The sequence below is a fragment of the Poecilia reticulata genome, chromosome 16 (assembly GCF_904066995.2).
Source record: "Poecilia reticulata chromosome 16, P_reticulata-male-v2, whole genome shotgun sequence".
Taxonomy (NCBI): Eukaryota; Metazoa; Chordata; class Actinopteri; order Cyprinodontiformes; family Poeciliidae; genus Poecilia; species Poecilia reticulata.
In genome coordinates this window covers 33,167,253-33,194,243 of record NC_088845.1, presented here as the reverse complement: position 1 = coordinate 33,194,243, position 26,991 = coordinate 33,167,253, and the positions used below count along the sequence as shown (strand labels likewise).

At 39.8% G+C, this 26,991-nt stretch overlaps 1 long non-coding RNA gene across 3 annotated transcripts in view; it reads left to right on the top strand.

The window, feature by feature from the left end:
- The first annotated feature begins 19,994 nt into the window (after positions 1 to 19,994).
- LOC103465878 (uncharacterized) overlaps positions 19,995 to 26,991 on the top strand; it is a 36,303-nt gene continuing 29,306 nt past the window's right edge. Inside the window, exon 1 of one of the 3 annotated variants that reach the window (XR_014083939.1) lies at positions 19,995 to 20,292. This is a non-coding gene — a long non-coding RNA (uncharacterized LOC103465878). The remainder of the gene's footprint in view (positions 20,293 to 26,991) is intronic. The other 2 variants (XR_014083940.1, XR_533865.3) reach the window with 2 other exon arrangements.

Genomic DNA, 26,991 nt, shown 5'->3' with positions numbered 1-26,991 from the left:
CAGGCACCTGCACTTGCGAAGCAAGTCAGTCACTCCTCTCCCTATGCATTGCTATGGGCAGGCCCCAATAATGAGATGCTATCTCAAATTAATGATTTACTATCTCATTATACTGCAACAGTATCTCAAAATAATGAGAGATCTCAAAATGAGATAGTCTCTCATAACAGACTTTTTTTTAGACATTACTGCAAGGACTCTGCTGTTTTATTTTCTCTATTCAGTTTATATGAATAAATTGAATGCTTGACTCAGCCTTGTCTGCTTTACTTGTGTAATTCTGTTCATCTCTGGGTGTTTGTCATACAAGAAAGGAACTTAAGAAATATTATAAAGATACAATATTATTATTTATTCCTAAATCCTGACCAATCCAATCAGTTAGGTAGATCATAAGCATGTCTTGACAACACAAAAAATTGGATGACTAAATTTTCGTCTTTTAAATACAAACATCAGATTTTTGGATCAGAGTTATTGGAAAAGAAACTGCTTAATCAGAATCCCAACCTGGATGGCAGTAAATTAGTCATCAGTAATAAAGTAAAGAAATTATTATTTTTGACCATGGCACGTCATTTAATTCCCATACTAAACAGGTTTCTATAGTTTTCCTTTTTCACCTCTGCTAAAATTTGAAATATTCTGTCCAAGAATGATACTGCAAAACTAGTCCATGCATTTACCGCTAGACTAGTGACTAACCTTAACTATCAGGTTGTAGAATATTTTAGCCTTTTTCCTTCATGGCGCCCTGTTAAATCCAGAGTAGAATTTAAAATTCTTCTTCGTACATTTAAAGCCTGTAATCAACTCCATCATGCATCAGAGACCTGATTGGTCCAGATGTTCCTAACAGAACCCTTAGCTCTCAAATCACAGGTTTACTGCCGGTTTTTACATCTATAAGACATATCCTTTCAGTTTGAAGCATTTGCTCAGGTAACATCAGGCTTTCTGCATTGAGGTTGTCCTCCATTTATGGTTTGAAAAGAACAAAGAGACTCAACCATCTGTATTTAATAGATAACATGATGAATTGTTTTTATTACGTACTTACTGTATGGAAAACAGACAGACTCTTTATTCTCTCATGGCTAGGTAAGGTTCAATACTTAGGTTTTCATTTTAACAGAGTAGCAGATGATTAGGAGATCTACCTGCCCACAACCATTACCATCTTTAAAGAATTTTGAATTCATTTGAGTTACAACAATATTCATTTTCTCGTTGGGATCCATAAAGTATTTTTGAAATGTAATAAAAAATTTATCCCAACTTTTCTTAACATTTTTTTTTACTTTCCCATCCTGTACCAGATAAATATTCATGGGTGGATTCAGCCCAGGATGTTTTTAATTCCCCACATGTCCACTAGAGGACGCTCGGATATAGAGGTACTACTTGTATAAATGTCCAGTCATCCTCCTGTGCTTTTGTTTCGTTAGCAGGGAAACAGTCTAACACTCTACAAACAGCTGACAGGCTCCATTATTTGGATCCAAATATCCACGTTAACACAAACACTGATGCTTAGATCTTCTGTTTTCATTCCTGCTTGTAGGTTTATGGATACATCAAGTATTTCTCATCTTTCCCCACTTAGAGTGATGACTGTTGGCTGTAAAAAGCTTTTCTGAATGTTGCAGGGGTTTCTGATTAGCCTTAGAGACTTTTAGTCATTTTATTTCTAATACTGGAACCCTCAGCTGACAATTTATACATGAACATGTTCCACTCCCACTGAGGCTTTGCTGGATGGCTGATCTGTGGCATTAACTGGGTAGTTAGCTATCATCCTTGAGCACACCTCAGGACACACACATACACAGCAAGAAGACAGTGATGCCATCCTTCCTCTGACATGACACCATTAAGAACTACATGGCAGGGTTGGGCCGCTCCAGACCTGTGAGTCATTCGTCTGACTTCAGCACCCACTAATGAATCACAGGGCTGATTACTGGAGCTGGAGTTTGTCAGATTGGGTCATCCGCTCAATCAGATTGTGGCGGTGCATCATTAGGTGTAAATATGGATCTAAAATAAAATCTGTTGATCCAATAAGGCAGCAGGTGGAGAGGTGCGTCTTAAAAATCATTCATTTTTCTTCACAGTGTGCCGAGCACACTGATAACTATTCACTAGGAAGATATCAGACCAGATCTAGCTTCTATAAAGAGAACAACTGAGAAAATATAAAGGTAACAGTTGAAATGTCCTCCAGCAGCATAACCTCAGAGATAGCCCAGGATAAGCTTATCCCATATATTGATGTTCAGTAGAAGATGAAGACTCATCATCATGATCACAAACACCTAAACCTATAATGACAAGCAGTTTGGGGGTTTTGGAGGTAAGTATTTTCCATGTGCTGACGTAAGTTTAAATATTTGAGGACTGGCTGATCCAAACACGTACATTTTATGGCACCAGCTGAACAAAGCAGAAGAACTTGTGTCTGAGAATCCTGCTCAGTGAAACTGACTGGGACAATGATCAGTGAGTGAGTATGAGTGAGGTGGACTGAGGAAGAGGAAGAAAGGTTTTGGAGAAGAACCTTTTCACTGAAGCACAAACCAGCCCAGGCCAGGCTGGTCTTATTTATGTTGCTAGGAAACCGCCATGGTTTGAAGCCTGAACCAAATGTATTAAATTCATCCTCTCGCCTTTTCAGTATCTCTGTTGTTCTCTTCCTGTGTCTGTCACTCGCTTTTGGGCCTCTGTCATGCTTTCTCTATTTGCTGTTATCTTTTTCACCTTCTGATGGAGCTTATCTCCCTCCTCTCCTCTTTCCGCTCTCTCTTCATTCTCTCTCTCTATTTCTGACCCCTCAGAGTGTATATAGCAGTATCTGCTGGTCGTTCTGTTCCTCCCTCCATCTTAGACCTCAGACAGCCTCAGAGGCAGTGCCACCCCCGTATCTTTCACACTGTGCCGCCTTCAGGAAGACCATTCCCGACCTTCTGCGACTTAGTTAGCACACCAACACATACCGCATTATCAGATGTTGTCTAGCTGGAAAACTTGAGACTAGATTTATAAATGCTGAACCCCATGCACTTTAGTGCTGCACAATCTGTTGTGCTTTACTGAGTATCTGAAATAGTACAGCTGTTTTCAGCCAGATAAGTGTTTGGTTCCAGACTATAGCTGCAGCTGCTGTCACACTGTTTCATCCATGTAGGTGTATGCAAAAATGTGCCCTACATGGGTCTCAACTTGAGGGAATGAAGCAGATTTTATGGCAGTCCTGTCACACATTTGAAGAATTTCCACCTTATTGATGCACTCCCACTTTGAATACTGTGTGTATGTGTGCGTGTGTGTGTGGGTGTGGGTGTGTGTGTGTGTTTCGAGATCTACATTGTCAAATTCAGTGTTCTGCTGCTTCATGACCATGTGCATTATTTTCCCTATAACTTTGTGATTTTGTTTTGTTGTTTTTTCATATTGAGAAATGAATCGACCCTCTAGCAAATGTACAATTTTGCAATATGACATTTCAGAAATAAATGTACTTACAGGCAAACACTGCAATTTCGAAAAAATTATTTTTTGATAAAATATTTTTTTTGGTCATATCGAAATTTGGTTGTTTTGAAAACTGCAATGGAAAAAAAAATGTTCTCCTCACACGGGTCACATGATCAACTGTATGTTGCCACTGGCACAAACCACAAAGAAGAAGACAGGAAGTGTCAGGAGGACCATGTGGTACGTTTTTACTGACTTATCACGTGAACAAACTTATTCACTTGTGATTTAAATTGTGTTGTGTTTTTAAGATATTAGCGCAATATTGACAGTTGTATGCACATTTGTAATGAAAATGGAGTTTATGTCAAGAGTGAACAGGACAAACTTGGAATTGTGTTGGGTGTGCAGAAGTCCCACCAGTATCTTTTTGAGACAAAGTTTATTCTTCGGACGGATCATTCTTTGTCCTCTCGCCACAGTCTTCACGCCCATTAGAGGCATTCCACTATTTGCCACAAACCGAATGCAAAGATGGGTGCTGCTGTTGTCAGCACCCATGAAGAAGCCACAAGAAACCTGAGTTTTATGGGAATGGTGATGGCCTCTCAAGGTTAAGTCTGGAAACAGTGAAGAAGAACTACCACAAGCGGAGATCTTCTACTTTTGGGTAGCAGAGGAAGATTCTATAATTTCTTTGAAAGTGAAACAACAAACTTAACAAAACTATTGGCAAAACCATTCCATTGTGTTCCATGGGGAACATGAAGACTTACACCTCTATCTCTCAAAAGGAAAAGAGCACACAGCTCAGGCCAGGCAGGTTGTCTGTCATGAGGATGTAAAGTCATCATTCCACCTTCACAGCTGAAAATGCTGTACAACTCTAGGCTAAAATCCATAATACATGATTTCAAAGACACAGCATACGCATAGAGCAGTGGAGTCACCTATTTTCATGTCTGCCAAGCGAGGCACCCAAGGTGACACACCCACATATAGACAAGTCTCCATGGTGATTTCTCCCTGCCTGTAATTATGATGTTAATCGTTAGACTGGAAATGCTCAGGTGAGGCACAGTGAGAGGCCCCCTACACTAGTATGGTCACTATGACAACCAGGGGAGTCCCATCTCACTCCACAGGATGTTAGCTTTTAGCACAGACAGCTATACAGTCAACATAATGAAATACTTCTACAGCCTTTTCTTCCATAAATAATATGCTCATTGCTGTTATTGTGTATTGTCCTGGTTCTCATGCCAGAAACCCTGAACAGTTTGAAATTGTGATATAGAAAAACTATGAAACAACTTTACAGGTTGTAGCTAACATGGTGAGTTAGACTGAAAGGATGCATTCACATCAAGAGAGATCGTTGTTTTAAAGAACCTTTTTTCTTCATTTTTCTCTCATTCTTAAATTCTTCATTGTTGACTGTTTTGAGGAGCCAACCTTTAGATTTGATGTCATTTTAGTCTGTTGTCCCAGTGAAAGCTTGTTAATAATTCACATGGATATGGATTTATATTTGCATGCACTCTCATTCACAGGCAGCATACTGTGTTTTAGGGTTCAAATGGTCTTTCAAGCCTTATTATGAAACAAAACCAGTTGTAACTCTGTGTTATGGTTGGTTAGTTAGTTGGATTGTTGTAGGTGTTTAATGTAATCCAACTATCACACAGTAATAATGTGTTCATTTTCAAAAGTCACACATTGCAAAGTGTCCTGTGAAACTTTTCCAGCTCTGTCAGGTATAATGGGAATCAGCTGGGAACAGCACTTTCCAAGTCAAATTGTCTATTAGTTAGAGGTCTTTGCTTTGACTGGGCCACTCCAGAAAATCCACCCTTGCCTTCAAACCGGTTCTGTGTAGTTTCAGCTGGATGCTTTGGGTCGTTGTCTTTCTGGAAAACAAATGTTCCATGAAAAAGTAGTTCTCCAACAGGTGGAAACTAATTGTGAGATGATGACAGGTGCCATCTCACGTCCACATGAGATGGATGTGGAAGATACATGATTTAGTGTTTGTGGCTTTAATTTCAGATCAAAGAGGAGTTTAAGCAAATAACCACAATCTATCTCGAACAAACCTTTTAGTCCAGATTAGACGGGCACATAACCAAACTCCTGGAGATATTTCAGAGGAAGTTGAGGACAGAAGGGACTAAAATAAAACCAGTGTCGGACTCACTGAATGAAGTAAAATTTCAAATAATTCTAATTTTATAACATAGTGATGTCATGTAGCTGAAATGAAGTAATTTGAGCGCATGGCGCCACGCGGACCCCGAAGAAGCGTCAAACATGAACTATGCTTTAGCTGTTGTAATTTGTTAATGTCAGTTTTATGGGTTTTGTTTGCCATAGTTTTGTATATGGGCAGCACTATAAAAGCTGCCTAACAGCCGTTGGTATAAAGCCGTAGAGCAGGTGTTTGTCGTCAGACTTTTTTGTTATTAGCAAACACCATCAGCAGAAAAGAGAAGGAACAACTGGTCAAAGTGCCTCAGTCGCTGTGAGCAATTCATCAAGGTAAGTAGCTGCTCTCTGCATTAATTGACTGATCAGTGTTAATGGTGTGAAGAATCCTTTACAACTGGCAAACATTTTATGCAGTTTTCAGAATATCTGTGCATCTATGCAGATAAAAAACCCTGAATAATTCTAACCATTCTGAAACAGAATTGCTGTGATAGATGTCATCTTGGCCTCCTCACTGCAGGGGGTGTGGTCCCTGCAGACGCAGGTCTTGTTGCCTTGCTGAGCTTTGGTTTCGCTGCCCTGGCTGCACTTTGATAGGCTACATAAACAGAGATACACACACACTTCACAAGAGCATGCATGAACAGATGAGGCTGAACTCTAACACAGAACCAGCTTCCAACCTGCTGCATCTTCATATAATGGTCATTCATCAGTGTGCATGCATTACAGAGAGAGAAAAAAGTGTGTGTATGTGAATGAGTATTCCTGCCAGGCCTGCACTAATAGTCTTAATGCTTCCTGAGGAGTTGCCCAGAGCTGCATTAGCCTCTGGATGGGCCATTGATTTGACACAAAGAGCACCAGACAAACGCACACGCAGAAACACACACTCTCCACCCATCCCGCCTCTTAAAGTTCTATATGGCCAAGGCTTCCTGTCTCACGCCCACAGGGTTATCTCCCAATGCAATTAAGGTGCTTTAAAAGTGCATTTTCAGGAAGAAGAAGCATGAGGGTAATGAGGGAGAGTGCTGGCTGGACAGCTTCTCTGTTGAGTGGGATGGGAACCCCCCACCCCCACTCTTCAAGAGCCCTGCTAGACAATAAGATGGAAGGACACACCCCAAATAATAGAACAGCACTGGGATGAGAGGAAATAGATGCATTACTAGAGGGGGAAATGTCTTCGCACGTGTAATATTAGAAGGGTTCAGGGGCTTATAGTGTAATAATACTTATTGGAAAATAGGTTTTACTACCATCTTTTTGCTGCTAGAGTAAAAGCACCTACCATCACTGTCAATGTGCCAATCAATATGCAATTCAAAACTGATTATATCATGCAGCTAATAGAATTTATTGGGTGTAATAGCTCCATCAGATGTAGTACAGCACTTATGCCAGGCCAAAGATCATCTGTCTTGTCTCTGTGGCTTCACTTTAGCTTTAGCTTAAAGCTTTCCTCAGAAGTGGCAAGAAGAGTCTGGATTGAAATCTGGCCATGGCCCTTACTCTGTAGAGTTGGTGTTGTCTCTCTGAGCATGTGTGGGTTTTCTCTGGGTACTCCAACTTCTTCCCACAGTCCAAGAACATAAACAGCTGCATTTCCATTGGAAATGCGTTCAAAGCTTTTTCAGTATTCTGCTGATGTTGACAAAATACAATTTCACAATTGCTGTGTTTGTATTAAGTAAGAAATGCAATTTAATCCATGTGAACAACTTTGTTTATGCAATAAGTCATTAAAAATCATTGAGGTGACAGATGTAAACATTTACATTAGATGTATTCATAATACAGCCATAATTCAGCTAGCGCTCATCATCCACCAATCAGAGGAGACGTCAGCGTCTTATTCAGACATTGGCGCGACAAGCCATTTATATGTGGAACAGCGACGTATGCGACGTTTTCAGGAAATTGTAGTTGATGATTTTAGAGAAGAGCTGTGGATTCAACATGCTGGAATGACTCAGAACTTTTTATGAACTGTGTGATGCTGTGAGAGCTCTGGTGGAGCCAGCTGCACATTGACCGAAAGAAACAAAAACAGACTATCGTGCTCATATTTCCTGTTGTCTTCATCGTTTTCGCCAGTAGTAACATCCAACTGCATGACGTGGCTAAGCGTTTCCCTTTGCTGTGAGAACGCTGGTGGAGCCATCTTAGCAGTGTTACTGCTGTGTACAAACTAATGTGTCTTGTGTGAAGCAAGGAGAAAGTGTTTCCAACATATTTTACAAAATACAGCAGTTCTGACGCGACTGAAAAACCACATCATCTCACAGCAAAAACTTTCATTTTCAAAATGAACGTGTTTCCATTCAGTTAAATTATTTTCATAATTATAATTTGCACAATTTTATAATCAATGCAAACACAGCTACTGACATGTAAGCTGCTCATTCTAAACTGCACAAACAGAGTAAGATAAGGGATTGTTAGCCGCATTTTCACTGACTACATAATTGCACAATAAGACATTTTGAAAATATATTCACTTAATGGAAACATGTCAATTTAGAAAAAAAAGAAGTTGTGGATTTTTTTGGCCACATCAATAAAATGAGTTTATTTCAGTATGCTAAGTTTAATCCAGTTTGTCGTGAGTCATTCTCAGATTCCACCCCTCCCACACTCCAACAAGCTGGCTAACAATTAAGCGCTAAGGCACACAAGAAATGTCTCCAATCCCCATTTATTACATCTTATGTTTTCAAACTGTTAGTTGTTGGTTGTGGTGACAGCATATCACACTACCACCACCGTCAATGTGAGAGGTTAGGAACTAGGCTCCCACAGAAGCGGGTGTGCTGTGCGCCTGTTATGAAGCCGCATGGACTCTGTGCCGTTTGTGGTCTTTTGAGATTTTCATTTCAAGCAAACTAACTCCCTATATTTCTCCCGACAAATTCCAACATTTCCTACACTTCCTGTCAGTGTGGAGAAGAAGAGAAATGGATGGGCGCAAGTTTGATGAGCTAATAGGACGCCCAGTACCGTTTCAGCAAGTAGTTGGAGAACCATGTTTTTTCATGGCTTTTCCTGTGAACAAACTTATTCACATGTAATTTTAATTGAATTTCTTTTTTAATGAAAACACCACAATTACAAAATTGTGTGTTTTTGACATTGGTACATCAATCTATGTCATTTTGGTTGCTGCCATTTTGTTTTAACTTTTAATATTATCTTTAAAGCAAGTAAAACCACAGAATGAACCCCAGCGGTTGCATTTAGTAGAAACACAGCCCCTCACTGTCACATCATCCCAGTGATGTTCTGAGGGAAGGTTTGCAGGAACGCTGCAGGGATCGGGTTGTTGAAGCTTTGGGTCTTGGGCTCACATCTGAAAACAGTGCAGAAAGCTACGACTACAGAGACAGAACTGGATGAGATAAAGTCTCCTAATGTACTGGGAAAAGAATATGAAGTCTCATTTTTAAGCATGGTCATTAAAGGACCGTCTTCCTGTGTTATTCTGTGAGCAATTTCCTATTTAAGAAGGAAAGACACATCAGGGTTAACAGGCTAATTACTGCAGCTGCTGCAGCTCTGTTACTGCATGTTATGCAATATGTGGGAGGATTCAGACAATTAGGTTTCAGCATCTGACACTGATGGAGCGTGGCTGCCTGTCTGCCTCCCTGCTGGTCTAAGCAGTCACCCAGTCCAGTGCTGAAAGCGCTCCAGGTTGGGACCGGGTTGGAGGTCTTTCTGAGCAACGAAATCAGCCGTTTGTCTCTGCATGCAATTTCAACCTCTATAAACCTTTTGGACAAAAAAGCAAGCAAAACTTGACAACCAAACCGGCAGATATTTAAAGCTTCAAGCAACAAAAAGGGAGATATGTGGAAAATGAAGTGAGACATAAGAACAATGTAGACTGGTGAGTCTCAACAAACACTGAGAAAACAAAGGCTGTTCTCGTCTAAAGTCGTGAGAGTAGTCTTTTATTTTATTTTATTTTTTTTAAATAATAGGTCAATTTGTATTTGACCACAATTTTCATAAGTTATTGGAGAAAATTTATAAAACAAATTCTCTAAAATTTGGCTTTACAGGAAATTATTTCACAATGTGTGGTCAGCTGGGACATCAGGGTGTATGGGTTTTAACGGTAAGCTAGCGTTTTATGCTAGCTTACCGTTAGATTCATTGGTGTGCACTTGAGCTCATATTCATTAAAACACAGTGAAAGTAACAATGCTTGAAGTTTTTCACTCTGTGTGATGAGAAATGAAATGAAAATATTAGATATTTTTCTTATTTTCAAATATTTTGAACTTTACCATTACAAACTAAAGTTTGGGAATAAACTTATAAAAAAAATCACCATGCAAAAAAATTCACAAGAGCTGTTAACATATTTACTGAAACAAATGAAGGGCTTAGTAAGTATTTGTATTGCTCAAAACAATATTATCCCACATGTTCAAAATTTGATCAAATGAGGTTAAAGGAAGTTATATCATAAAACTTAAAAAAAAAAACAACTAGTGAATTCTAAAAAGAGACGAGTTCAGTTTCAGTGGCTCATTTGGTGAATTTCTGTGCTAATAAAGTAAAAACCTGTGAATATATAAAACTTAATAATTCCTACAGGTGTGAGTTGTACATTTATAGGCATTGATGTTTTCTTGTCATTAACTGAACGACCCTAATAATCATGCTTCTCATGACAGGTGTTTGCTGAGTTTTTATGTTTTCTTTTGCTTTGGCAAGTGACCAAAGTTTAAATGCAAGTAATCAAAGACAGAAAGAAGGCAGACATTGCTCATGTCCCCAAGCAAGTAAAACCACAAAAGAAAAATGAGTTAGCAGATGTGGAAGGAGGACATATGCTCCAGCAGATGAGGAGGAGGTGGCACAGGTTACACACTATTAGCTAATAAAGTAGGAGTACTCTGCTCTGCAGCATCTGGTCCTGCTCTGCTGCTCTCAGTGAAACAGCAACTGCAATCAATAGCCTCATAATTTTACCCAAATAGCTGCCCTAGCTACTGTGAAATGGCGACAAATCATGAGCGCAGCCGTGGCAACATAACTGCCTGGGCTTGCTCCACCCCTCCACTTTGACAGGGAGCCAAATGTTACATTTATCTCCCTCCAGATTGCTTTATGCAAACTGAATAGGATTATTGAGAAACAGCAAAGATTTGTGTGGAAGCATGGAAAAAAAAGGGGGGGGGGGGAGGGGGGAATGCGGCTCTTTTTCACAGGAGTTATACAGACAGTGGAGGTGATGAGGCGCTTTTGTACCAGTTGGCTTAGAAGCCAGCCCTGCGCTGTTAGGGCTTTGTTTCAGGTCCAACCAGATGTCTTCTGGGGGCAAGCAGCAACATGGGAGCATTTCCTCCACTCACACTGGAGCTCACAGCTCTTCAAGTTAAGCTGAGCACTTTGTGCATTAAAATGAGGGCAGAATAAGAAGAAAAGAGCGTATCAGTTTGCCCAAACCCAGCCATCCAGAGCAACTATCCTGCAACATGCATCCTTGCTACCACAAACTTACATTCCCTCATCAGCAGAAATTCAAGTGGAACTAAACGTACAACTCCGCCCCCAGATAATTTCTGGAACCAAAGTGGGTGGTGCCAAGAGACACTGAGGAGCGTGGCCAGGTGTGGGGATAAGTGCAGGGGGTCAATCAATCAATCAATCAATCAATCAATCAATCAATCAATCAATCAATCAATCAATCAATCAATCAATCAATCAATCAATCAATCAATCAATCAATCAATCAAGTTTATTTGTACGGCACATTCCCCAAATAAGGCAGTTCAAAATGCTTTGCATCATAGAAACATTTTAAAAAGTCCTTAAATAATCAGTTATCAAATTCAAAAATAGTGACAAACATTACACTTGGTCACCATCAAAATCATCGATACACATCATATGTTGATCAATGTTCCATTTATTATGGTTCAAAGGCAGCTCTAAACAGGTGGGCTCATTTAAAGAAACTCAGCGTTTCGGCTGTTTTGCAGTTTTATGGAAGTTTGTTCCAGATTTGTGGTGAATAGAAGCTGAATGTTGCTTCTGCATGTTTTTTCTGGTTCTGATGCAGAGCAGAACCAGAACCAGAAGACCTGAGAGGTCTGGAAGGTTGATACAGCAACAGCAGATCTTTAATGTATTGTGGTGCTAAACCGTTCAGTCATTTATAAACTAACAGTATTTCAAAGTCTATTCTCTGAGCTCCAGGGAGCCAGTGTATTGACGTTAGAAAAAAAAGTTACATTGGAGTTTAGTTACTCTTCCAGCTCTGTAGAGGCCTGCTAATGAGTCCTTCATTAAGTTCAGGTGTTTTGGAAAAGAGATCCATCTAAAAGCAACAGGACAGTAGCTGGTTTTAGACATCTGGTTGTGAGCCTTGAAGTGCCAAGTTTTGGCTGCTGTCATAGGAGTGATTATCTCGTCTTAACAGCACTGAGATCACATTAGGAGCTGTTACAGAGACCATAACATGGAACAGCAGCAGCCCAATATGTTGGCAGTAGCTCTGCTGCTTTATGGAGGGCAGGAAGAGATGCTCTGAGCTCATTATTCAACATAAACCTGATATACTGACAGGTCATGGCATTAGGGAATGGATGGAACACAAACCAATGGAGACTTAGGAACGTCGGCACTCAACAAGAATTCTAATATGCAACCTGGTTTCAAAGAGAGTTTTGTGGTTTGCATCAGTTTGCCTTGCTGGCCTCTCTTTACTCTTCCAGTCCTTCGCCAGATATGACTATGATGACTGCGGTCTCTCATATCCAGTTCATCCTTAACTAGAACTAACTAATTCAAAGAAAGTTTAATAAATTAATTATTGTTCTTAGTTCACCAGCTAAACATTCTGGAATAAGTTTCATGCTCCAACATGACCTAGTTTTACTTCATTTATCACATTTTATCTAAAATAAAGTTAAAAAATAATTTAATGCGTGTTATGACATCACTCACCATTTAGCATATGGATTATGTCATTGGCTAACGTCCATTTAATTCTCTCCTGTTCTAATAAACTGGATTTCATAACGGATGAGTTCCCACAACAGCTGCTCAGATTCACACACTCTAATGTTTCTGTCAATTAAGAGAAACATTTGAAAATGTTTGATGGAAAAATTATCCAAATGGATTCAGTTTGTTTCTGTGGTTACCCAAGTCTGGGATATGTCCTTTTTTTTTTTTTTTTACATATTTGCCAAAACTGTTAACATGTTGTAAGAGTATAATACCTGACAGATAATCTGTGAAAAAAATTAACTCCTTTGCCTTCTCCCAGTTCAAACTACAGAAATAACCAATCACAGCCAGGAGGAGATCTTAGTGCTGCCAATCACCCAAGTGTACTCACTGGTCACACCTGGCTCTCTGCAACCCTACGGTTTCTCCCTATCAGAAGAGCCTCTTGTGAAAGCTGATGCTAGTTAGCATAGCCACTTGTAACAACAGGTACACACTTTTCCTGTAATGGTAAGTTGAGCAGCGTGTGCACAATATTGATTGTCAAGTTTTTTTATCCATCATTTTTGCCGAAACCCTGGACACCACTTTGACCTGAGCAACTGAGATCAACACAGAAAAGATTGATTTTAAGAGCCTGGGCTGAAAAAGGTAGTGAATTAAAATGATTTACTCATCTTTCTTACATATCTTTAATGAATATGTCTCATTGAAGAGTCTAAAAAAAAACATGCAAGGTTGTTTTGTCGAGTGTGCCTTTGGGTAGTCATGTCCATTGACTGCTGGAGATGGGCACTTCTATCACTCCTCTTACAGCCTAGAAAAGACACGGAGGGAGAAAATATCTTTATTTCTAATCTACATATTATTTTCAGTCCTCCACATTGTTTATTTTCAACCTAGCCTTAATGTTAGCCACTTTAGCACATCTTTAAGATAGGACGTGTAGCTCAGCATGCTGTGTCAAACCCATAACACAACCCTGCCGTGTTAAATTAACCCAGATGTGGGTCGGTTCAGGCGTCGTTTCCTGCTTCACAGAGCTGAGCAGTCTGATTCAAACTCCTCCAACATCTATAATGAGTCTGAATCCTTACAGCTACAGACAGATGAAACCCAACACCAAGGGAAATACCTCCATAAATCTATGTGCATGGCTGTTTTAATATGATATATAGAACAGAACAAAACAAGAGAAAGTCATTCTCAGCTGAATACAGTGGCTGTGCATTGTGTTTTCCAACAGTACATGAGCAACATTGTAATTTCAGGATATCAGTGGTTTGAAATACAGCATTTATATTAAATGTAAATAACAGGAGTCAGTCTTTCATGCTATCTGACTGATTTCCTTACATTTTGACTTTCTCCTTGTGAATTTCCAGAATTTTCATTCAGTGCACACAGTCCTTCACAGTGGGGTAATTTGCAACCCTGCACGATGCCAGCCTTGATTGATTGTTTCCATGGTGTTTCTCAATGCACATTCAGGCATAAAACAGCAGAATGCTAAATACTTTGGCTGCTGTTAACGAGGACTCACTCTGTCATGAGAGCACATGGCTGGACTTCAGAGTTCGGGAGTTTATATGGAAATCATGAGATAATAGCAAGAAACCTTTCATTACCAATCAGACATTTGATTGTATTAATTACAGAGGCATATCAAGGAAGAGGATCTAGAATAATTCACGAGTAGCCCTTTTAGCACATGGACCTATTGATTAAATGAATAGCCTGCGGAACAAATACTTCACACAACAAAGTGGAATAGAACAAAGTACTTTTTATTTAAATTGACATTGACACGGTGTCCAAGAAAACTCATTTCAATCCAAGGACATTTGTAATTATTCACTTCATCAGTCTGTCTAAGCCCAATCACATCATCGTTGTGATGATCCAGTGAGATCTTGAATCTGTGTGTCTATTTCCAGAAGCAGCAGCTGGGAGTGGTACACCATGTACATTTTAACATCGTGTTTACCTGCAAAAGATACAACTTGATATGACTTTGGTCAAGATTTTGCTAACAAAAGTCTAGTGAACTTTTGGGTGCAGTGAGGTTTCAATGCTGGCTTTACTCTAGCAAATTAAGTGGATATAATTTACTTTTCTATTTGTTACAATGAGCATTCCTGTTGAGGGTCTTTTTCAAATATTAAGTTAACACAGATCACAGATGACAGTCCAGAACTGAGGGCGTCAGGGAATCCTGAGTTCTCTCTGTGGTTATGTTGTTATAGGTGACGGATGCTGGAGGACAAACTGACCACTTATCTGCACTTTTTTCTTCTCCTCTCAAATTTGCATTATTTGCTATCGTGCCAGTTGTTAATTTTATGTTGTTGTTTTTTTTAGTTTTTTTTTTATTAGTGTCAAAAACTGAAGCCATTTTTCATAATGACATGCTGCTGCTTTTAGTCTGTTTAATGAATTGTGTCATTAACCTGTTTTGGTTTTATGAGCTGCAGGGTCGACGAATGGCTACAAAAGCGCTCTAAAATGTGAAGAGCTCCCTGAAGAGCCACATTCAGCTCTTTGTTCTGTGGGCAGATAGTGAGCGGCTGTGTATTAGGTCAGGTATGTGAATGTGCTCACTGTTGTCTATGTACATCTGTGTCCAGCAGTATAGCGAGTGTGTGCTTCCTGCCTTTGTTTCTCAGAGGGTAAGAAACTCCCTGATCCTTTCCACATAGCAGCCTCTGGACAGCCTCCTGTGGACTTGACATGTTTTATTCTGCGTGATGCATGGCCATAAGTCCATGTGTCCATCCAGGTGTGAATGCTCTGTACAACAGAGTGACATGAATGTGAGAGCAAGCACATGCTCTGCCAACTTCCAGATTGAATAGAGGATGTTTGTCTGGTTCCTTAAATAACATAGCTTCCAAATTTGCGCCCTTACGCACACACACGCACACACCCACACACGCAAACACACGCATGCACACACACAAAAAAACACAATAAAATGAGCATGTTTTTTGTAAAATGTGCATTTAATTGTAATTTTCTTTTTTTTTTTACATCTAAATCAGTGGTGCTCAAAGTTGGTCCTCGAGGGCCGGCATCCTGCATGTTTTAGTTCTCTTCCTGGTTTAACGCACTTGGATAAAATGATGGCTCATTATAAGGCCTAAGAAGAACATTGACAAGCTGAAAAGATTATTACTACCAACATGGGGGAGAACTAAAACATGCAGGATGCCGGGCCTCAAGGGTCGACTTTGGGAACCACTGATCTAAATGCATTAAGAGACTGTATATAATTAGTATATATCACTGCTTTCCTTTATGTGCTGCTCCAATAGTGGGGTTTTACATTAACTGTCATTGTCTTTTTATTTGCCCTGACAACTCTCAGACACATTGCTTTAGAAATGTACAAAACCCTGGATATGTCAGTTTCAATTATTTATAGCTTGTACATTTAAAATTAATGGACACTGAACAAACTGATTTATGGTAAAAAAAACAATGTGAAAATTAAAAATACAACAACAAAAAAAGAATGAAAGGAACAGGCTCATGTTAAGAAAATTATTTTATACTGTGCATTTATCTGGATCCAGAAGTCCTAAACAGTGTTTAGGATGTTTCAATTCGTTTGTTTTTTGTGCACAGCATGTGCACAGCATTATCGAGTACATGTACCCATTTTTGCTATTGTCACACAGATTTGCATGGATGAGGCCATTAGTGGATTCCATCTCTTATGAATACATAAGCAAGCCACACTTTCATCTCTGCTACAAGGCTAATGGGATAGAAAGCATACCAAGAATAAACAGAAATTCAGTGGCACAGTGGTGACCTGACTGATGAGCTGTTTGTCAGCCACATGTAGCTATTAAAGTCAAGCAGGTGTGTTAGAACATTGCTTACCTGGACTTTTGTATTTACCAGTGTGCAGTTTAAAAGGCTCATTTTAATGAAATGGGCCAAAATTGAAAAAAAATTAACTGATATTTTTGGGCATTAGTGGCTTTTATTCAACAGTAAGCTGTGAGGAAAAAGGTTGGAGAGAAAAGGTAGCAAATCAACTGAAACTGGGAATTGAACCCAGGACAACCATGTTGAGGATTGCAGCACCTACCCACTGATCCATCCATACCCCACCTTTTCATAAGGCAAAAATGAAAGATTTCTCTACGACAAGCAGATCGGGTAACAGCTCGCCCATCTACAGTCATATAACTCGCAATTTATTTCCAGTAAATTAGAATGTACATCTTAAATAGTGGAGTTTATCAGAATAAAAGTACCTTTTGAAAATAACCTTTAAGCAGGTATTAGGCACACTTTGTCATAAAGTGGTTTGGTGGTGGTGAAACAAGGACGCAGGCAGAACCAGGATGTAGATGAAAATGAATTTAATGAAGGAATCCAAAGAACAACGGGGAACAACACGAGGAACATATGATTCATGACAAGGATCCAACAAACAGGTGGGACTAAATACACACAGGGGTAATCAAGGGAACGAGACACACCTGGGAAACAATCAACGCAGAGACAGAGACTCACAGGGAACAGGACCACACAGAAAAAACTCAAACACACAGAAATACGGATCATGACATTTCATCAAGTCCCTATGCATATCTTTCTGTCTTCACAAGAACTTAATATTGACTTGCAATCATGTTTCATTCATTTCTATAGCTCAATCTTATCTTAAACCTTAAACCTAAGCATTACTATTATATGTGTACCCTAAACCTGACCTAAACCCAATTCACACCTTATTCCTAAACCTAACCCAAACCCAAAAACAGCACCGGAACAGTCAGTCCTCACTACAAACACACACACTTCCCATGTCTCCTCCTTTTATGCCTCAATGAGTATTCATTCAATCTCACTACCTTCACTTTTTCAAAAAGACATGCAAAAATTCGCACATTAGAAAATCTTACTGCAGCAGCATATTGGAGCAGCCTATGGTAGCCATATGCTGCAGGTAAAGTTCAGTTTATGAACCAGAGCAGAATGGTCTTGCATGTATTAAAATCACAGCTTTGTGTAAGCACTGGAAAGAAATAACAGCAACCATATGGCCCTTTTAGAGAAGTATAAAAAGAAAGATGGAGGAGAGTTTGAAAAGTGGATAATGATTTATACATTATATTCACATAAAGACAGAGATCATTAAGAAAGCAGGCTGGGTCCTAGGAAATACCAATGACTGTATGACATTGAAACTCCATCTAATGGTTTGAATGGGTAATGTAACGCATAATTATGTTCACATTTTGTATTCAAATATAATGATTATATTCAATTAAACTGACTTCAGAGAAACATGATCAGTTGAATGGTAATAGTGTCTAAGAGAGCTTCTTGGACTCAGACTTGTCTGACTTTTGTTGTTTTGTTCTTCTCTTCTGAATTGAAAATGTGTTTTATGTATTCAGCATTTTTCCTAGATTGTACGGTCATTAACTATGTCTTCATCCAATTGTCATGCTGATTTTGAGCAAATTTCTAAAATGTTGGGGGGAAAAAAGCGGTAACACTTTTTTGAAGGGGGGACAGGTGTTATGTCATAAACATGACATAACACCTGTCATTGACATTAACCAAGAAATCATTACTGTTTAAACTTTACCTTTAATAACATAAAGTTACCTAATTTTTAAAGTGCAATCAGTAATACTTTTATAACAAATTTATATCAGGTAATGATTTCTTGGTTAATGTCAAGTTATCATAACAAAGACATTTTGAATAATGTCAACTTTGTATTAAAAGTGTCATAATTTATCGAATGACGCTTTATGACAACAATCATAAATATTCATGAAGGCTTATTCATGTTCACGGCAGGTGTTTATGACACTGTCATGTCAGTCTTATTCACCCCCTTCAAATAAAGGGTTATCAACAAAGCTAATTAGGCTTGTTTCCATCTATGGGTTTGGAGTGAATCAATCAGGCCATGCAAAGCGTGAGTTTGTCAGATGTTGATGTTATGCATGGCTGTAAGAAACAGAAAGTAGAGATTGCTAATTCGTACAGACCACACATTTCAGACAAATAAAGAGAGGATTTCAGGAATGTGTTGTAGCTTTTCTGTTATGTTAACTAATATTGGCGAAGTTACATGCTGTCCTGAGATGTGGACAAATAAATGCAATTCTGACAGACGCCGACAATGGACACAGCTGGTCAGTTGTGAGGTGAATGTTCGCTATGACAGTACTTATTCAGTAAATGTGTTTCCATCTCCCCTTCGACACATTAACTCTTTACCGGAAATACCAAAAAACCAATTAGAAATTGCACAATTGTTACATCAAAGACACACAGGTAAACCAATACCTGTCATCTGTTCACCTTACGGAAATACCAAAAACCATCTCAAAATTGAAAAATAGAAAAAGTTATTTTGAATTTTGTCATTTCCATCAATACTTCAAGGTAAGGAATTGGATCCACTGCCAAGGGAGGCTTCAGGACATGGATAATAATAAGATAATTATTTCTGTCTTGCTATGTCTGACGGGAGGCTGATAAAGACATATTCTATGGATCTAAATGTAAATGAAGGGAATTTTGTGGGAACATTTAGAGAGAACATAATAGTGCTGAACATGAACAGTCCTCAACTTCAGTGATTCTTTGAACCAAATGTCTGCTGATGGTTTTGTGGGTTTGGAGCCAACTGAGGCTAAATGGACATTGCTGAGATGACAGCTCTGTGTGAGACAGGCAGCCGCCCGGTCGCCCTGGGAACCAACCTCTCAAAGCTTCCTGTCCGTTTTAAACCTGCACTTCCACGCAGTTGGCTATCGGGCACAAATAGTCCTTCTGCTCCTGTTTGTCAAAAATTTTATACCTCTTGCTGAAATATTTCAGGAGCTCAGATTCTTCATAGATTCCATCCTCCACCCTCCCAGACATCCCATCCTCTGTTCATCCCTTACCTCTTCCTTTTCATTCCTCATCTTATTCCCACACTTCCTCCTTCTTCCATTCCGCCTCTATCCATCCTCGTTTCCTCCCTCCCCCTCCCCCCGACCTAAAAGAGAGGATATAGAGAGGCGAGACCTCTTGTCGGCGGTGGGAAAAAAGGGAGAGACCATCAAGGCGCAGACAGAGGGATGAAGCGAAAGTATAGGTTAGTAGGTAGCAGTATAGGCCTGTTCCATCCTCCCTCCCCCTCTCCTCATGCTCTGCATCCCCTCTGCCCCCCATTCACTGTGCCAGGGTGGTATGAACTGCTGGATTACAAAACAGCCCTCCCATGTGTCTGCCTGTTCTCTGTGCCAGCCGAGAGACAAGCGATACCATGCTCCCGGAGCGCTGCTGAGGCTGAAGGGTGGGAGGGAAGGAGGGAGGGAAGAAAGATGGAGAAAGTGAAGCAAAGAGTGAGAGAAGCAGAACCAAGAAAGTGGGAGGACAGAGAAATCATATGAGCAGGGATGCAGGGACAAGAAGACATGGGATGGGTAGACAAAAGATGTAGAGAAAGGAGGAGAGAGAGAGAGAGAGAGAGAGAGAGAGAGGGGAGGGAAAGAAGAAGGGAGGTTGGAGCGATGGCAGATGAAAGCTTTGGGAGGAGCGGAGCACTGAGCAGCATCAGCCAGCGCTGTGAGAGCATGTTGAGCCTGCAGGGACAGCCGGGGGGTAAGTCATACACCACTCAGCTAAACATGCAACACCCACAGCTGCCTGCCTTTCTCTGCGTCTCCGTCCCGTCCTGGGAGGCCAGGAGAAAAACTTTCACACGCAGTCTGAAATTAGAGACAGGTCTTAAAGCTGCAGGTCAAAAACTCAGAATCACCCGTTTACCTGGGCTGCTACATTATTTTCTTTTCCTCACGCTTCCACCCAGGACAGCAGTATTCTGAAAAGGTAATATGAGCGAAAGAGACAGCTCAGGAGCAGATTCATCAGGGGATGCAGATGATGGCATGGAGAACGGAGAAGGAAGCCCTTCTCCGTTTCCTGGAATCGATTTCAAATGTCTGACAGGCTGTCAGGAAATCATTATGCAACCTGCAGACACAAAGACAAGCTTTAAGAAACGGCATGCATGTGTGACGAGCCGCTGCTTCTGCACACGCATTCCTGCAGCGCACAATCAGCCCTTCTCTTCGCTGCACACACTCCACTCAGCTCTGAAACAGGCGAAGCCACTGGGCCCTAAACTGGGTTAACGCTGCAATTCAAACTATTTATCTATCTTGAGTTTTTTCCTTCGGCCTGCAGTAGGACAGAATCTCCATTCGATGGGTGGGTGTGTGGAGCCAATCAGTTCTTGTTTCTGGAGGTGAGGGGTCACTTGTGGAGGGTGAAGTGGGCTTTATTGTGTAAAAGAGAATCGCTTCCTGTGATTCCTCTGCATTAGCCCCCAGCAGTGAGGTGGGTCGGGAGGTGAGGGAGGTTCAGCCAGCCTGGCTCCGCTGCAGCCGAGTTAGCTCCATTACAGGCCTCCGGAGGACGGCTGGGTGCCAGAGGTCGTCATGGTGAAGGGGGTGGCGGTGGGTCGTCATGGTAAGTAGTTGTCATGGAGACTGTGGATGTGGGTGGGGACCCCTGTAGAAGGGGCTCACCTGGTGGAGTCCAGATGCTGGTGGTGACAGGGTGAATAAGGCGGGGTTGGGTTGATCTGTGGGAGTCAGCGTTCTGCTTCTGTCTGACCCCAGTGTTCACAGCTCACACTGACTCCTGGTTAACCCTTTAACAACGACACTAGAAAAAAAACTGAAATTAGTCAAAAATGTCCACACATTTAAGGCTAAACTCTTTTTTTTTTAAATAAAATCTCTACTCATCAATACTTTTGCTCTATTTCATGTACATTATATCTTCACCTTCCTAAAATAATGGTCCAAGTAATTTTTTGTCAAAAGTGATTTAGGCAACAAGAGCAGCAGCAAAAAACCCCGCCCCTAAAAAACAACATTTTTGACAACAAAAATAATGGCCTTATGCCGTAGGCCATTATTTTAAGGAGGTGACAATATTGATAATTATTTATAATTTCTCATATCACTCTACTAAATGCTTATGAAAAAACATCATCATTTATTTTGCTTTCTGTAATCACTCAATGACAATCGTGTTTCTCCAACGATGTGAACATATCTGGATAAAACTGGCACTGCCCAACTGTAGTACTTAGGTCGTCCAGCAGGGGGCACAAGGCCAGTGTGATGTGATGCAGGAGATTTTGGAGGAAAAGAGCGACTTTGTTCAAGAGGAAGAGATGCCAGATGAACACGTATCGAAGCACTTTCATTAACTTTAGTAGAAACCTCTGACAGACAGTTTAACAATAGTTTTGTTTGAGTATCTGATGGTGGAGCTGGTGGTGGGAGAGGAGGGAGCAGGCAGATGGTGCAAATCCTGAAACTTCACCATTTATTTAACTGGTTTCCTTTTCACAAACTTCTTATTTGCCTTGAATTTGGCTGGAGAGTCTGGCACTGCGCTGCGTAACTAATGAGAAAGCCAATCCCTCCAAATGCATCACTTTACACACATGAATGTAAATATAATTCCTTCATCTATTGTTCAGCCTTTATCATAGTCAGATCACCGTAGGCCCCCCCTCCCCCATCCCCTCCAGCAGCGTCTTTTATCTGAGCTAATAATGGCCTCCGGCGCTGATAGCGACCCTTCTCCAGTTTTGTGGCATGAAGCCTCTGCGTTCTCACATGTGCTGGCAAGCAGAAGATCATTTGAAAAGCACAAAGCCGTAACAATACGCTGCTGAGTAATGCACCCCCCACCCTCTCTCTGCAGTTCGGCCATTAAAAGCGGTTTGGTGGCTCACCTGGACTCTGGGAACATGAGAGGCTGTCAGCAGCAAGAAAACCCCAGAATGATTTGAGCATGAGCCGTGATTGAAATGGAGGACAAGGATCGCCTCTGATTGAATTAGTTCTGTTTGATCAACAGTAATTCAATGTGCTGGTCTGAACGCTTGCTCATCCGTCTCATGTATCCACGAGGCGGAGAGGCGCCACCCGCATCAGGCCGCCTGCACCGGGTGGGCATCTGCAGAGAGAACGCAGCAGCTCCACCATGCCCAGAGCTGCTGCGTGTGTTTCATACCACAACGCTCACTGCTCGTCTATTTGCCTTTAAAACAGAATCCAACAGCATGCGCCTGTAGGGCCGGGGCCTGTAAGGGCCTCTGGGTGTGGCTTTGGACTGAGGAAACGCAGTTCATACAAATCAGGTGCGTTTAAACTGGAATTGTAACATCCATCCATCCATCCATCCATCCATCCATCCATCCATCCATCCATCCATCCATCCATCCATCCATCCATCCATCCATCCATCCATCCATCCATCCATCCATCCATCCATCCATCCATCCATTTTCTTTACACCCTTGTCCCTTAGTGGGGTCTGGAGGGTTGCTGGTGCCCATCTCCAGCTAACGTTCCAGGCGAGAGGCGGGGTCACCCTGGACAGGTCGCCAGTCTGTCGCAGGGAATTGTAACAGAGACAATGTATTTAATTTTAGTCATTTTGCTATTCTCCAGCTTTGTTGCTTTTTAAGGATCCCTAGACTCATTTAGTGTGATCATTGAGGCGAGTCATTCAGATGTACAGAGGCTTTGACTTTACACTTACCGTCTACCACAATTTCTGATAGTAGCTGCATAAATATATTGCTTTGCATGTTTTTGTCTTTGATTAAAACCTATCTGCTAATAATTTTCTTTATATCAAAGTGTAGTATGTAATTTTCATTTTCTATTATATTGTTTTTCTGGAATGTAACTTTTGTAAAAGAAAATATATGCATTTCACATATTTGTTTAAACTTTTACTGTGTCGTAACAGTATGATATGAGAAAGATAATCTGTGAACAAATCAAGCTCCTCCGCCTTCTCCCAGTGCTAACTAGAAACAACCAATCAGATCCAGGAGGCAGGGCTTAGCACTGCCAATCATGGTCATGTGTGCACCAGTGACGTGCGGTCAGGGGAGGCATGGAAAAATAATATATAATAATAAAATCATTTATATTGCTATTTTCACCCTGTGGTTTGTACTATAAAGTACCAATTTTTTACGTAGCTTAACCAATTCTGATGATTTTTTTTCTTCAAAATTGCTGGATTTTCTCATTTTCCCATTTAAATGCTGAAGCCGGTGAGGCAGCAGCGAGCTGAGCCTCACCTGGGATTGCGCAACCTCTTGCTAACTGCACTGGTTGCCATTATATGGGAGAAAGTTCGTCCTGTCTGTACGCCGGCAATAAAATGGTCTCTTGCCTCATGGCAGGGGGCGCTCATGATCCCAGATATTGTGACTGCACAACTACAGAGTAAGACACAGCGAGCTAGCCATGGAGCTAGCCATACAGAGTAAATAAGTAAAGTACAGAGATATATTTGTTTTCTTCTCTCTTCCGACGTCAACATGAAAGACTAGATTTCTACACTTAAACAGTTTTCTAAAGTGGATTTTCATTTGAAGCAGGAGATAATAACTAAAGGAAGACCAACACCGGAGCTGAAAGCTTCGTTTCGAGACAGTTTGACGATTCTTAAACGGAGTAGAAAAGACATGCCGAGGATAGACTTGGCTTTGGATGAACGGATATTTTTGTGCAGAATTAGCGGTGCATGGAATTCATTGATAAGTAAAGGTAAGAGAGCAATAAGATGTTTTTGTTTAGTTTTTTAATGAAATGTGCGTTTTGTGGGCTACAGTTTGTATGTCTAAGTAATTCATCATCGTCGTCATCGACAGCGGCCCAAGTACTATTCCACTTCAAAGTACACATCCAGGCAAGAACGCTCAAAGTACCCGGATGTGTTCTTGCTCCGCCCATTTTATCGAGGATGCATCAATGCATCCTTCTGCGGACTTGAGGCAGCAAGATATCCCACAATGCAATGCGCCACCAGCAGCGGTAAATAGAGAAGGTCAGTACAGAAATGTATTGCATTTTTACCACCATTAATTGCCACAAAAACTCATTTAAATTTGTTTTTAGGCTAGAAAGTAGACCTTATAGCTTCATCTATCCACTCAGTTGATCCAGAATATTCATACTTTAATATTTGCTCCGGAGTTTTTCGGAGTAGCATAGCTCTGCTAACAGACCGGAGGAGCTGCCAGTTTAACGGGCGGTTGGAACGTGTTTTCCCCGCTAACCGCAGCCTGATTTCAGCAAGTCACTGTCGTTTTCCGCTGCTTGTTATCTGTTCGTAGCGGCTGAAAGTGAGTTGGTAGTTAGCTGCAAGTAACAGAATAGGAAATATATTTTCTCTTAGCTTATTTTTTATATTTATTTAGTTAATATTGGTATTTGATCAATTGTGTTGACACAGACTTTCAAAATCAATTACTTTCATTCGCTAATTAACTGTTTTTGGGCATTTAAATTAGTAGTAAGAAAAATATTTTAATACAATGTCCCTTCATGATCAGAGAATCATACTTTAATTTGTAAATTTAAAAAAAACATTTCACTAGGATTGGCATTTCATGTATTTGAGTGAACTCTTTATTTTTCATTGTTTTATGCAGGCAGCTCTTCAGGTGAGCAGACTGCAGCTCCAGGTTAACTTCCAGCTTCCCAAAAACTCCTGGAGATTCTCTTCATCCCCACGTCCTGCCAATGTTCTCTTCACTGTCTCATCTTCTTAGAAAAAAAACTATTAAATTGTGGTAATATTTGCTTTTGACTGTCTCAGTATGAATTTCCTGGAGTTATTGACTGATTATCTGCTTGTTTTGGTTTATTTATTTTTTTTGTTATTCTAATAAAGACATTCCTACAAAAATGATGTTTCTCTTTCTATGCTGGTATCTTACTAGAGTATACTTGATTATGATAACAAAGGAAACATACGTTTCTTAATAAGTGTTTAGTAGTTATTATAAAATAACCATCCAGTTGTGTGACAGGAACTCTGAGATGCAGGTTGATAAAACATTAAATATGAAATAATAGTTTTAACTTTCCCTGTTTATGAATCCCCAGCAAACCTGGGGAATAAGGAAGAAATCGGTTGACTGCATGTCAGGCTGGCCATTCTCTATTATGATTTGTCATTTGAGATAAATATTTTATAAGCAAATAATCTGATGAAGGTGGCAAACAAGACTCATGCTTCACTGGTAACAGAAATCTGAAAAAAAAGTAAGTTGAGGTGATAAATTGTTTTCTATTAAGCTTTTTTCAATCAATAATAAAAAACTGAATCCCTTAATTTAAACTTAATCCTTAATTATGTATATTTAATATCTGTTAATATTTGTCCCAATTGCTGAATTGTTCCGTTCAACACATGAATTATCCTGCGTTAAACTGAACAATTTATTGAAATTTACGGGAATTGAGTGACTTCATCAAGAACGCCCTGTTCCAATTGGCGAACTAGCATCCTGCGTCCTTGTGAACTCGGTATGAACGGACTGTCAACAGTTCTTGCGGGTACAGAACAGTACCCGCAAGAACTGTTCTGTCTTGAGTTCTACTTGGCAAGAACTCAAGAACGTACTTGTGTTCTTGAGTATTGAGAAACGGCCATTATCTGTCTCATAAACTGTTATGACATTGAAAAATTCGACAGATATGTAAAAAATAAATAATAATAATAAAAAAGTATATATATAAATATATATATTCATATATATATATGGATATATATATATATATATATATATCATACTGCAGCTTTAAGATGAACATTTTCATTTCAGGAGAAAAGGTTTTGTACAGTTTTCTTTTTTTTTTTTTTTTAGAATTATACATAAATTCTACTTGACTATCACAATATATATATATTTAAGATCTTGTCCGGTCACATTTCTTACCTCAAAATCTGCTCAGACATCCTACTAGTGAAGCCTTATCTTCTCTTGCTTTAGCCTTTCCTTATATTTTCACAAAATGTCCTTAAATTTAAAGGACATTTTGTGATGCACAAAATAATGTATTTGTATATATATTCAAAATATATTTTTTTAAATATAAATTTATTTATTGATTTTACCACTGATGACAATCCCATTTCTAAAAAGGAAATATCCTTTTAATTATTTTTTTATTTTGCACCTGACCACTGTCATATCTCTAAATACTGAAATAAGATACAAACATAAACTCTCATTTATTATTTATTTTTTATCATTTAAAAATGAATTAAAATTGTTTATTTCAACCATCTTAATTGTTGAAATTAACCAATTTCAACAGGCTGACAGTCATATCTAAAAGTACTAAAAACTAAGTAAATATATAAGTGCATTTCTTTAATTATTTCACATATATTTATTAAGTTTAACCCTTAACCCTTGGAAAATACAATGGAAGAATATCACGCGGGCATTCCCCTGCACCT